Source organism: Macrotis lagotis, chromosome 3, assembly GCF_037893015.1.
Source record: "Macrotis lagotis isolate mMagLag1 chromosome 3, bilby.v1.9.chrom.fasta, whole genome shotgun sequence".
In the NCBI taxonomy this organism is placed as follows: Eukaryota; Metazoa; Chordata; class Mammalia; order Peramelemorphia; family Peramelidae; genus Macrotis; species Macrotis lagotis.
This window is the reverse complement of record NC_133660.1, coordinates 78,663,725-78,673,608: the sequence shown is the minus strand read 5'-3', so window position 1 is coordinate 78,673,608 and position 9,884 is coordinate 78,663,725.

Sequence of the window (9,884 nt, the reverse complement as noted above, 5' to 3'; positions counted from 1 at the left end):
TGTTAAAAATTGTTTATTACTTGGAACTGGGGGAAATAAAATAATAAATAACATTTTTAAAAATTAAAAGTTATCAGATATTTAGGCAAAATAATCTTACAAAGCAGAAATATCAAACAACTTTTACTCACTAATATATAATAAAATATGTCTAATAGAGGGCTATTAATTAAAGAATTAAAATTAGAGGCTGTTAACCTTAAAGATTTGATGATTCAAGAAAAAAAATCAAAGAAACAGTATATAATTTCATTAAAAAAGAGCAATACTTCTATATATCAGTGTTTTAGAGATTGAAGTCAAACAGTATTTAGAGGAAATTTTATATCTTTAGTTCCATAAAAGAGAAAGGCAGATAAATCATTTACGTTTACACATTAAAACTATCTTAAAATTCAACAACTTCAAAATGAAATATCAAAATAGAAATTCTATAAAGCAGAGTATCAAATAAGTGTTTAATAAATTTAAGTGTGAAACATAAACATCATTAATATAGAAATAAAATTAGCAGTTTTAAAGGGTTTTTAATAATTCAAAAGCCTATTTGCTAATTTGATTTGCAAAAGAACAGGAAATTCATGTTACCGATATCAAAAATGAAAAGAATCAAAACAAAAGGAAATAAAACAGTTAAAATATGCTTAAATACAATGCTCAAAAATATGTTAAAAATACGGGGCGGCTAGGTGGTGCAGTGGATAAAGCACCAGCCCTGGAGTCAGGAGTACCTGGGTTCAAATCCGATGTCAGACACTTAATAAATACCTAGCTGTGTGGCCTTGGGCAAGCCACTTAACCCCATTTTCCTTGTAAAAAAAAGACTTTAAAAAATGTTAAAAATAAAAAACAATTTGAATGAAATTATATATTTACAAAATAAAATAAAACTGCAAAATTAATAGGGTAATATTTAAATTTAAATAATCTAACCTCAAAAAAATAAACGTACTATAAATAAATTCTCAAAGCAGAATGGGGGATTAGGGGAAGCAGAGACATGGTGATTTGAAAGTAAACTTTGTCAAATATTCAAAAATCCTACTAATATTAAAAAAATAGGGTCATGAAATCTGTACCAAAAAGTCAAGATACTGAAAAAATCCACTGACTAATATTCTTAATAGACAATGAAGTTAATGAACAATGAAGCAACACTTTAAATAAAATATTGTCAAAGAGGCTATAGACACAGATCATCAAGATTATGTATTATGACCAGACTGGATGTAGTAATCAGTCTATAAATATTCATTAAGCATTTCTATGTGCCAGATACTATGGAGAAATGCCAAAATACCAGGTTGGTTAAAAATAGGGAGTCTATTAAAATATAAAAGTTAGAAAATTCATCAATGTAGTATGGGTAGTACCAGATGAGAGTGATCATGAACACTGACATCACACTGTGTCCTTAACTCATATTCCTGTAATTATATATCCACAATTCCATAATCAAATTTAAATTTTAAAAAATCTCTTATTGATATTTTAAAATGTTTATAAAGGGCCCAAACTTCCTTATTAGTGATTTAACCAAAGTATTTATGAAACACCTACTTGTCTGACAAACAAAAAAAAAAACATTGAAATCATCTCTGAAGTCAAATATCTTAAATTTCATGAGGTAAAATAATATACATAGAGCTAAGTAAACACAAAGTTCCTACCCCCCCCTTTTTTTTTGATAAGAGGGTAGTGAGAGGTTTGTTCACAGCTGAGTGTGCATCATAAAATCCTGATAGAGAAGAGAGTGGAACTTGAATATTGAAGTGAGGTAGAGATACAAAATATGGTAAATTTGTTGCTCATAATTTGAAAAAGAAAATTTAAGTGAAAATATCATTAAATGAATTGATCATTCCCATATTGATTGAAGTTCATAATAGGAGATCAGTCACCCTTATCAAGGAAATGTTCTACAATTGTGCTAGCCATGGGATAAAAATAACATCTGATAATTCTTTTTTATCTGTTAAATCATAATCTATAAGTCCATATATTTTAACAAAACATTACTACATTTAAATATGATTTATTTCCTTTGTTTCATTCCAATAAAATTGGTTTCCTTTATTAATCCTACTTATTTTATGTTCTTAAAAAAAAAATTCTGTTCTATCCATCCCAAAGACAGCTGATGGTATCTGAATACAGATTGAAGCACACTTTTTTTCCCCTCACTTTATTTTTCTTGCAGTTTCTCTTTCTTTGAAAGTAGGGGCTATGTTTACTTTCACAAAATGATCATTGCAATAATTTGAAAAAAAATTATAAAAAGAATAATTATTTAAAAAAAAGAAATCATGAGGAAGGGGACTTTGGAAAGGCCTCAAAAACATGCATGATCAGATGCTGAGTGAAGTGAGCAGAACATTTTTCACATTAACAACAATATTGGGTGATGATCAATGATGATGGACTTGCTCATTCAGCAGCGAATAATCAAAGTCAATTCTTAAAGACTTGTAATGGAAAATACCATCCATATGCAGAGAAGGAACTGTGGAGTTTAAATGCAGACTAAAATTTGCAATCTTCAATTTTTAAATGTAGTCTTATTATTATGTTTCTTTCTCTAATGTTTGTCTTTTTGATTTCCTCTTTCAGTACATGATTAATATGCATATATGCTTAACATAGTTATACACCTATAACATAGATTAATTTCTTTCTATCAGGGAGAGGGGAGGAAGAAGGGAGGAAAGGAGACAAGTGTGAAATTCAAAGCCTTGCAAAAAAATTATTATTGTTGAAAACTAGCCTGAGAAATGTAGGGTATTTTGGTTTCCACAGGGAGGAAACTATCTAAAATATACATTACAAAGGGGGAGATAACAGAATTGACCCTAGCCAATCACAGTACTAAGGGAGATCTTCCAATCTCACCCAAAGTTGTCAGAGCCAAGATTGAAATAAATCCCACCCCAACTAGCCTGAGTTGACCTAGGGCTTCTGACTTTACTCAACTGAGTTTGTACAATTAGGTTCATGCATAGTAACCTGCACACAACCTGTGATGATCGATGTTCATCAGCATAACATATGTTATATGATCAGGGAGGGGGACCATATTAGGGGATGTTATGAGATAGGCGAATATCTTAGATTAAAGCCCTAATGACTAGGGCCTATGAGTACTCATAAGGGAGGGATAAAAGTCTTCCAAAACTTTATAATACTAGAAATTGCTATCCTTCAGTGTATCTTACATTAGGCATAATTGTAGTATCTTGTTAGATTTTATATGATTCCTTAATAAAAGGGTTAAGTCTTCTTTCATTCCAGCATCTATATAACTAACTTCAAGAAATTGGTAAATACTCTCTACAGCACAAAGTTAGGCAGTTATTGTTAGAATCCTCTACTGAAAACTTCCTCTAACAGGGATACCAAATCATTCACAACTATGTTTTAAGCAAATCATACAACTCGTTTCATCACCTTATATACAAATACATGCAGACATATATACACATGTAAATATGTGTACATCTATTTATATATCCATCTTCTACATAAAAATAGTTCAACAAAATTTTTGCTCAAATCTAGGTAATCTATATCTATAGCATGCCCCTTGTCATTTGATTAATATGCAGTAAAAAAAGAAATTAAAGCTGCCCTGTGTTGTTTTATTTATTCATTCTGACTCTTTTAATATCCACCAGATATTTAACAGCCATATTGTTAACAATCTGTTTAAAACTATTCTGAGGGAGTATAGTCACTGGCTTCTAGTTGGCAGACTGATTATTTCTTTTTTTTTTCTGAAAACAAGACTAGTATTTGTCTTTTTCCTGTCTTCTGGTAGCTATGAGTTTTTATATGAGATATCATTAACAATGGCTTAGCAATCACATTTACTTATTCTTTGAAGATGTACTTCATCTGGAACAGGTGATGAGATAATCTTGATATTTCAATAAAATCTATTCTGATCTTTGCTATAAAATATTTTTCACTTAAGGGTTTTTTTAATTTACAATGGAAAAAAAGAAATGAGAAGAATCGAGCAGTTGTGACCTCTCTGTTGTCAATTATAGTGTCCCATTCCTTTCAAAATGTCTTATATTTTCTTTGACCAGATGTTCTCCTAAAAGAGTCTAACAGTGGCTACTATCTTAGAAAACCAATCCATCAAAATGGTCATGCTTTGAGATATAAACCAAATTGCTTGCAGGGAAATTATAATATTGTGGGAGGCAAAACACTCTCCTGATTATCAAATAGAGATATTGGCCTACAATTATATCATTTTACAACATATCAGATATTTACATTCAAGGGTATAAGGATCTTTTGGCAGAGTTCCATTAAAGGCCAATTTCCTTTTGAAAATGTTAAGTATAGGACCAGCTAGATGGCGCAGTGAATAGAGCACCAGCCCAGGAGTCAGGAGGACCTGAGTCTAAATGTGGCCTCAGACTAATCACCTAGCTGTGAGACCATGGGCAAGTCACTTAACCCCATTGCCTGGCAAAAACCTAAAAAAAATGCTAACTATACATTCATACATGCAAATATGTGATATGTGTGTGTGTGTATCTTCCACTTCAACCTTTTCCTCAGTAGAGAACTAAAGAAAAACAAAATCCTTGCTATATATGTGTAAACACAAGCAAACAAATTTCAACATTGGTTATATCAAAAAATACATATTTCTCATTCTATACTTTGAGTCCTTTTTCCTTCTATCAGGAAGGAGGCAGCATGTTTTATCACTAGTCATCTAGAATTGTGGTATATCATTAAACTGAGAAGAATATGCTTTCATATTCCCTTGAATTGGATTTTAGTGAGACATAACTGCTCAAAGTCTTTAGGATCACTATACCTTCATTCATTGAAGTGCAGTGGCAAGACAAATTCCAGAAGACAGAGGAAGGCCCAGAATGTAGTGGGTGACTTTGACCTTTTAAATATAAGGTCTTCAGCAAGTCCCAGTTGTTCTAGGCATTAACCATTCAAAGACTATGCTTAGATGAAAGTCAAGACATAAGAAGACCCAATTTACCATCATCAAAATATCAATCTGGGAGGGGAAGACCATCTAAGTCTTACCCTAGAACAGAAACAATGATTATTTGTACTTTTTCTATAGCATTAGAAACTTAAAATCAGCCTTAGAGATTTGGGTTAGGGGCCATTATTATCCATTTAATGAAAGTCAGAGTGATTAGGGTTTAAAGGTTGATCAAGTAGCTTCATTTGAAATACAACTGGTTTTTTTAAAGCCTTTTTAAAATCTTTTCAAAGCTGTATTTCAAGAAAACATAAAACTGAACAGACAAAAAGGTAAAATGTCCTAGGTTTCTGAAAATAAATAAATAAAAAGATGCATAAATACGTAAATGATAAAATAAATAAATAAAATTATATAAACAAAATCTTATCTATGACCCCCTAATAATGTGGGTTACGCAGTGTCAAGTCTGAACACATCTTTCTGAGTTTAAATTTAGCCTTAGGAAAACAAAAATAAGATATCACCTCACACCTATCAGATTGGCTAAGATGAGAAAAAGGGAAAATGATCATTGTTGGAGAGGTTGTGGGAGGTCTGGGACATTAATGCATTGCTGGTGGAGTTATGAATGGATCAAACCTTTCTGGAGAGCAATACAGAACTATGCCCAAAAAGGAATAAAACCGTTCATACCTTTTGCCCCAGAAATTCCAATTCTAAGCTTATATCTAGAAGAAATAAAAAAATGGGACAAGTCCCACATGTTCCAAAATATTCATAGCGGGACAGCTAGGTGCCGCAGTGGATACAGCACCAGCCCTGAAGTCAGGAGTACCTGAGTTCAAATCTGGTCTCAGACATTTAATAATTACCTAGTTGTGTGGCCTTGGGCAAACCACTTAACCCCATTGCCTTGCAAAAAAAACAAAACAAACAAACAAAAAAACCCCAAAATATTCAAAGCAGCTTTTTTTGCAGTGGCAAAGAATTGGAAATTGAGGGGAAGCCCATCATTTGGGGAATGGTTAAATAACTTGTGGTATATGAATACTATGGAATACTATTGTTTTATAAGAAACCATAAATGATCGGAATCTAGAGAAGTATGGAATGCTGAGAAGAACCAAGAGAACAATATATGCATCATCAACAACAACATTATGAGATAAACAATCCTTGATGGAAGCACATCCTCTTAGTCGTCCAGAAAGCTAGGACAACTGTATTAGACTGGCTATGGACTATATTATCCCCATCCAGAGGAAAACAAAACAAAATAAAAACAAAACAAAAAAACCTTCAGAATCTGATGAGCACTTTATGAAAATTATCTATGTATCTCTTTTCTTTAATCCTGATTCCTCATACAGAAAATGACTAATCTGTAAATATGTTCATCAAAAAGATGTATATACAATGTTAACCTGACTGCTGATGAGGGGAGGGGAGTGGGAAAGGAGAGTGAAAGGAAATTTTGTAACTTAAAAATATACACATCCATAAGAAAAAAGTAAATAAATTTATCCTTAGACATTTATATAGCTATATGACACTGGACAACTCACTTAACCTGGTTTGTCCTATTTCCTCTTTTGCAAAATAATCTAAAGAAGGTCAAACTACTCTAATATCTTTGCCAAGCAAACCCTAAATTGGTTTATTCGAAGATTGAAAAATAGCAAAATGACCCCATGTGATGATAGGCCCATCCTTTTTAAACTCCTTTTCATTGTCCATTCATGTTACCTTTTTTCTGTTTCCCTTACCTTACATTTGAATTACAATGTTTCTATGAAACTATGGTATTTTCATCATGAATGGTTGAAAGTCCTCTGTTTTATTAATGCTAATTTTTTTCCTGTAGCATTATTCTGTTTTTTTTCTGCATAAGTTATTGTTGGTCAAAAGCACATATCGTTAGATTTTATATTGCATTTCATGTTCCTTTATAATGGTGGTTGTTAAATCACATGTAATTGGAACTATGGCTCCTTGGAACTTTAAATCATTTTTTTAATATAACATACACATACACATATACAGATAGAATTACACTGGATGTGAATGTTTCTTTTATTATAGATGTATGTAAACATATATTTATATGCATATGTATATACACATATATTTACACATGAGTGCATATACATTTATCTTTTTTCCATATCTTTCTACTGGAATTTCTGGATTTTGTTAATTTGGGGGGGTGTTCAAATTTGAGAGTTTCCTTCAAGAGGTTGTTGCAGAGAGATTTGGTGTCTCCAAGTAGAGATTTAGAGTTGGTGCAAAGTGAATGAATTCACACACATCCCTGGGATTTAAAACTGCTCAGGATGTATTATAGTTGACTGAAAAGTGTACAGATTAAAAACTTTTCACCACCTAGAAAAGTAGCAGACATGGTGAGGAGAGAAAAGAATAACAAAAGGCTAGGCAAAGTTGGGTTTGGGAGACAGAGACAGAGACAGAGAGATGGGTGAGGAGAGAGAGAGAGCTGGTTGGGTCAGGGAGAACAGTAGCCATGAGGGAAGTTTAGGCCAGGTTTTATAGTCCTTCCCCATTTTCTAAGTACCTAAGGCTCTGGAGACTGAGGGAAAAAAGGGGAATCTTTCCCCCACTTTCCTAACTGAAACGAGGTAAAAGGTCGGAAGGTGGGGGTTGTGAATGAGGAAAGGTACAAATTTTACAATTAACAATGGAACAATAGAAGTCAATTTACATACCAAGAGCTGATAACATTTTATATTTTAAAAAATCTTTAACAGAATAAAGAATTACAAATTTGTTTCTAATTACAAATTTCGTTTATTCATAATTCCCTGCATCATGGTTACCAGTGAATTAATACTAATTCCTCCTTACTATTTGGTAATCGGGACAGTTTTCTATTATGATTTTTTCTTTTTTATTGATATTTTATTTTTCCAAACATATGTTGACAGTTTTTTAACATTCATCCCGATGTGTAAATATATTTTTAAGTTATAAAATTTCCTTCCATCCCCTTTCCCACCCTCTTCCCCTCAGTGGCAAACAGTCAAATTAATATTGTACATATATATTTGGGTTTAATAGGGTTTATAAAGCAGTCATCCAGAATGGTTGAATCAGTTCACAACTCCACTAGCAATGCATGAATGTCCCTCCCACAACCTCTCCAACATTGATCATGATCATTTTTCCTTTTTTTTCTTCTTGATTGATCTGATCAGTGGGAGGTGCTGCTTCATAGTTGTTTTAATTTGCATTTTTCTAAACAACAACAATTTGGAGCACTTTTTTCAAGATTTATGCATTGGTTTAATTTCTTCATTTGAAAACTGTCTATTCATATTCTTTGATCTTTTATAAATTGGGGAATGATTTCTTCAAATATGATGCTGAGGCTCTTTTTTTGGGTGGAAGAGTTATATATTTAGAGAATCTAATAATTCTTAATTTTCTCCCTCATTTTTTCAAGAAAGTTTCTTTTGCTATGGTATACTTAATTTTTATGTTTGTTTTAACATTTTTTACTATCTCATGGACTCATTGACATCTAAAATAGCAATTTTAATTTTCAATTATTTTCATTTTGCTTGGGAAAAGTTTTGTATCTTTTGGGGAAAGTTCTTAACTAACTTTCCAATTCTTTTCTTAATTTTTTAAAATTTTATCTTTTGTGCAAGTACTCTGGTTTCATTAATTTTTAACTTTGGAATTACAAGGCGAAACCAAGATTGTGGCATGAAACTAGCATGCTCCCAGAGATTTCCCATTAAAAAGCCAAATGAAGTCTCTGCATAGACATTAAAGTTGGAGATCCCACCTTCAAAAAACAAAGATTCAAAGAAGTTTTCAATAATAGATATCATGGAGGACCTTCAGTGTAGTTTTGTCTTTTTGGAGAAAAAGGGAAAATAAAGTCTAGCTAGGTGGGGGAGTGGGAAAGCCAGCAGGAGATTTTTAGTTACAGTGCAGTCAGTCCTTCTTGAAAGCTTGACAACATCTTAGGTCCCTGTAGCTTATATAGTAAGCCTGCAGGGAGGGTTTCAACACAAAATAAAGTCTTAACTGTGGGAACACTGGGAACTCTGGGAACACTGGAACAAAAGACAGTACTGGGCATAGGTAGAACCTGGATATAAGGGAGAAAACAAACCTCAGCAAAGGCAAGACCTGGACTGCATAGGCAACATCTTGGCAAATGAGAAGTCAGGGATCAGACGCCAGCCTCAGCAAAAAAGCTTGCATCTATATTCCCTATATCTCAGGAACAGAGCTCAAACAATAAAGCTGAGCAAAAAATCTAAAAGAGACCTCACTATAGAAAGCAGATCAAGATGTCACCTCAAAAGAAGAAATCAGTGAAAGAAAAAAACAGTCTCATAAGAAACTATGAAATGGACTCCAATCCAAAAGCTCATAGAAGATCTTAAAAAAGAATTTAAAAATTAAAGAGGAGAGGATGAAGTAAAATGGAAAAAAGAAATGAGTCATACAGAAAAATTATGAAAAATTGACCAAAGAAAGCAACTCCCTTAAAAGTAAAAATAAACAACTGGAAAAAGAATACAAACCAATAAAGAGCAAAATTATCCAATTAGAAAAGATAACACAAAAGTTAATTAAAGAAAATAAACCCTAAAAATCAGAACTGGATAAACAGAAACCAATGAATGTATGACTAAAAGATTTCATCAAAGTAAAAAGGCTGAAAAAAATTGAAGAAAGTGTAAAGTACCTTTTAGGAAAAACAAACAACCTGGAAAATAGATCCAAGAGTGATAATTTATGATTTATTGTACTATCAGAAAGCCTAGATCAAAATAAGAACCTAGAAAACATCTTTCAGAAAATTGTCAGGGAAAACTCTCCAAGTCTGCTAGAGCAAAAGTCAAAATAGCCACTGAACAAATACACAGAACTCCTCTAG